Source organism: Elephantulus edwardii, unplaced genomic scaffold, assembly GCF_000299155.1.
Source record: "Elephantulus edwardii isolate Elephantulus edwardi_28Jun2011 unplaced genomic scaffold, EleEdw1.0 scaffold00325, whole genome shotgun sequence".
In the NCBI taxonomy this organism is placed as follows: Eukaryota; Metazoa; Chordata; class Mammalia; order Macroscelidea; family Macroscelididae; genus Elephantulus; species Elephantulus edwardii.
Window position 1 is genome coordinate 1,620,898 of NW_006400075.1, and position 4,868 is coordinate 1,625,765.

The 4,868-nt window shown below is 43.9% G+C and overlaps 1 pseudogene; it reads left to right on the plus strand.

The window, feature by feature from the left end:
- The first annotated feature begins 571 nt into the window (after window positions 1-571).
- On the plus strand, window positions 572-1,465 carry LOC102858601 (annotated as a pseudogene).
- The last annotated feature ends 3,403 nt before the right edge of the window (window positions 1,466-4,868 follow it).

Below are 4,868 nucleotides of genomic sequence, written 5' to 3' on the forward strand. Positions count from 1 at the left end.
TTACATTCTTTATGGATTATATCTTTGTCTATATTCAGAATCTGAGAGATATTCATAATCAGAAGAATGTCGGTTTGTGGGGTTTTTTGTGTATGTTTTATTGACTATGGAGAGGCATTTGACTCTGTGTGCATCATAACACATTATGGTTAACAATGAGAAGAATGGAAATCTCAGAACACTTAATTTTGCTCATCTGAAACCTATGTCTAGACTAAGAAGCTGTCATCGAGACAGAGCAAGAAAGGTGTAAATCAGGGTTGTATCCTTTTCTATACCTATTCAATCTGTACGCTAAGCAAAAAATTCGAGAATTTGAATTCTGTGAAGATGAATCAGGATCAGAGGATGACTCATCAACGTGTATTATGCAGATGATACAGCCTTGCTAGCTGAAAGTGAGTAGGATTTGAAACACTTAATACAGATGATCAAAGACTGTAGCCTTCAATATGGATTGCATCTCAACATTAAGAAGGCAAAAATCGGGGGATTGGGCAGGGACCTGGCTTGTCAGTGAGGCAGCGGCAGCTCAGCAGGTGGGTTCAGGGTTCGGGGGCCAGCTGCCGCCATGATCCTCCTGGAGATAAACAACCACCTCACTGAGGAGACGCTCAAGTTCAAGAACGCGGCTGCTGGAAACAAACGAGAAGCAGTAGAAGTAACATTTGCAGATTTTGATGGGGTCCTCTATCATTTCAAATCCTAATGGAGACAAAACAAAAGTGATGGTCAGTATTTCTTTGAAATTCTACAAGGAACTTCAGGCGCATGGTGCTGACGAGTTATTAAAGAGAGTGTATGGAAGTTTCTTGGTTAACCCAGAATCAGGATACAATGTCTTTTTACTGTATGACCTTGAAAATCTCCCAGCCTCCAAGGATTACATCGTGCATCAGGCTGGAATGTTGAAACAAAATTGTTTTGCCTCTGTCTTTGAGAAGTACTTCCAATTCCAAGAAGAAGGCAAGGGAGGAGAGAATAGGGCAGTATTACAGGGATGATGAGACCATGTGTGTTGAGTCTAAAAAGGACAGAGTCACAGTAGTCTTCAGCACAGTGTTCAAAGATGATGACGATGTGATCATTGAAAAGGTGTTTATGCAGGAATTCAAAGAAGGACGCAGAGCCAGTCACACAGCACCACAGGTCCTCCTCAGCCACAGGGAACCTCCTCTTGAACTGAAGGACACGGATGCTGCTGTGGGCAACAACATTGGCTATATCACCTTCGTGCTGTTCCCTCGACACACCAACACCAGAGCCTGAGACAATACCATCACAGCCTGATCCACACGTTCTGGGACTACCTACACTACCACATCAAGTGCTCTAGGCGGCCTATATTCATACACTTATGTGGGCAAAAACATCTGACTCTCTCAAGGTACTGAACCATGCACGCCCAAATGCCCAGAAAAAAGAAATGAAAACAATCACGGGGAAGACGTTTTCATCCCACTAACTCTAGGGCACAGGAGAAGGAAGCGCCTGGCAACTGAAGGCTGAAACACTTGCTACCTGATAATCGTAGCTTTTAATGTTGCACCTCTTCATGTTCTTAAGGTATTCTCCGTTTTGGTTCCGTTTTGTACACATTTGGAAAATAATCTGCAGAAACGAGCTGTGCTTGCAAGGACTTCATATTTCCCAAGAATTGAAAAAATAATAATTGCACTTGATCAACTTAATTCCTTTTCTTTATCTTCCCTCCGTTACTCCCCTTCCCTTCCACACTCTTTTTTTTCCAAGCTGTTTCGCTTTACAATATGTTACTGGTAATGAGTTACAGTACAATGCAATCTTAGCTTGTTTTCTCCTAAGTATTTGTGTTTAAAACACCTGTATCTAAAGAAATACGGTTGGGGTCATTAATAAAGATAATCTTTCTATTGTTAAAAAAAAAAGGCAGAAATCCTCACCACTAGACCAGTAAGGAACATCATGATTGATAGAGAAAATATTAAAATTGTCAATAATTTCATCTAATTGGATTTCATCTTAAAATCAACACTCTTGGTACAGCAATCAGGAAATAAGGAGACCTTGCATTGGGCAAGTCTACTCTCAGGGATCTCATCACTGCAGAAGCAGTGATGTTACTTTGAAGACTGAGGTTTACCTAATTCAGGCCATGGCCTTTTCAGTCACTTGCTGTGCATCTGAGAGCTGGACAATGAGTAAGAAGAATGATATCTTTGAGCAGTGGTGTTGGAGAAGGGTACTGAATATCCCATGGACTGAAGAAACAGGTATGTCTTGGAGAAAGTGCAGCCAGAGTGCTCCTTCAAGACAAGTGTGAAGTTTCATCTCACAATGGGCATGATTCTAGGAGAGGCTGTTTTTACAGCACCTAACAACAACAATAAAATCAACATCACTTGGATACCCCTGGGACCAAATAATGAGAGCTGGACACTGAATAAGAATGAGAGAACAATTGATACTGTTGAGCTGTGGTGTCAGGGAAGAGTAGAGTATCCCATGGGCAAACAGATGTCTTGAAGAAAGTGCAGCCAGAGTGTTCCTTAGAGGTAAAGATGATAAAGCTTCATCTCATATGCTTTGGGATGTTGTTAGGAGAAGGTATTACTTGAGAGGGACATCATACTTGGGAAGGTGGAGGGATGGCATAGGAGAGGAAGACCTTCAACCAGATGTATTGATGCAGTGACTGAAATAATTGGCAGAGATAGTGAACATGGCATAGGCTAGGATAGGGTTCAGATCTGTTCATAGTCACTATGAGTTGTACTCAACTCAAAGACAGTTAATTAGCTCGCCCTGCGAGTATTTCCTGGCCTTAGGGAAATAGTGTGGCTTAGAGATTGACATATATGAAAGCAGTATTTTCGGTGGAAGAGGATTTCTGACATTCCAATCTGGAGTAGAATGCCAGCCAGGATGTTGTGTTTGCTGTCCAGCTATTCCAAAGTGTCACACCTTGTAAGACAGGAGATCTGCCCCACAGCATGCCTGTCCATGCAGTGAAGTAGTATGTAAATGTTATTTAAGGAGCGAATTTGGGTCACAGGTTTGTGCTAATAGTACCATGGCCTCTGTTGAGTGTTTCTTGCCGTAAAATTGAGAAAGCATAGCTCCTGTCCCCTCTCCTTGGATGGCACAGACGGCCTAGCTCTGTTGTCACTTTCCTTGGTTGCAATGAGAGGGGTCCCAGGGCCACCCCCTTACTGAGTAAAGACTTCTGAGTCCAGACTTCCAACTCAAGAGCAAGTGCTCTTTGCACGATGTCTGGATGCCTTGGTAAGGGGCTTTTGTGCTGTTCTGACTGGACAGTGGACTTCAACAGGACAGGACTTTCCTTGTGATGGAACTGTTTTTTTGGACACAAGGATGGAAGGACAGAGTTCCTTTGATTTTTTTTTTTTTTTTTTTTTTTTTTTGAGATCCAATGGTGGCTGGTGATTGGCAAGGTGCTGGCTCCTAGCAGAGCTGGGTCAGGAGGGTGTCCTGGTGGTCAGCGTAAGGAACAGCAGTAACCTGGGTGACACAGGAGGTCACTGGGAGGTGGGGTTGACTTGATGACACTTTGTGCTGTCTTACGACATAATCGTCACAGCTATCAATGCTGCCTGTCAGCTGACAAGTGTTGCTTTTACCAACAGCTTTATTTTGAAAATCAATAGCGAATGTTGGGTTTTGTCAATGGTTTTTGGTCTCATGTGACATGATCATGTATACTTTTTTTGATAGTATGTTGACTTGTACTGGCTGTTTTCTCTTTTTAATGTTTCAAGAAGCCTTGGTGGCATAGTGCATAACGTACTGGAATAATAGCTGCAAGGTGGGCAGTGTGAATCTGCCAGTCGACGGAAAGAGTTTTCCACTGAAGGTAGCACCTGACATTGGACTTGGAGCCTCCTGAACCGTGAAAATCAGCTTCCTTCAAGCCAGACCCTGTGATGGTCCTGTGACAGGAGATCTAGCTAACTCTGGCAGCCTTGAACACTGTTCCCCGCACTCAGCAGAGTTCACTTGTTCTAACATCTGTCCCACTGCTGACAGTTCCCACAGCAGAACATTTGATGGTATGTTTGTATCACCATTTCTCTCATTTGAAGCAGTTTCCTGAAACTAATTTCCAGGCCCGATGATAAAACAGACGTCTCCTGAGAGTCAAAGGGAAAGGTTCCCAGCTCTTAGAATGTAAGCAGAACAAAAGGAAGCGTCTGTCATGCCCCAGTAATCAGCTGCTGAAGCTTTCAGAATCACAGGGACAGACTTAAGCCTTCTTAGATTCGTGCCAGTGAAAGAGACCTGAGAACTGGGCCAGGCCCAGGTTTTTGGGACCTCTGAGCAGTGCAGGCAGGGCAGGGCGTTTCTCTGATCCAGAGCCACTGTTTTTAACAGAAAAGACCGTGTTACCAATGATTCCCAGCTACAGCTGTCCCACGTATGTCTTCCCTGTGTGTGTAGGAAGTGTCCCAACCCACTTTCCTGGGGTCAGCTGAGGACTGTGACCCTTCTGGTGACCACATGCTGACCTTTGACCTCTAAGTTCCACTGCTTTTACCATCTCTGACAGACAGTCCAGCGCCTTTAGCCTGTGTCTTCAGTGACCCTGGCCCAAAGACCCTCCCCAGCCACTTCCGCCCATTAAAGCCAGGGCAACCAACAGCACCAGGTGGTCTTTGCACAGGCCTCAGGTTTGCCCGTTGCTGACTGTGCACAGGAGCCCATGAAAAAGGACATCTTGAGTTAGTTTTTTTATATGGAGTGAGGTGTGGATCTTGCTTGAGTCTTTTGCAGATACTTTTCCAATTTTGCCAACACCATTTGTTAAAAAGGCTGTCATTTCCCCACTTAACTGATTTCATCTCCTTGTCAAAAATCAGTTGACCACAGAT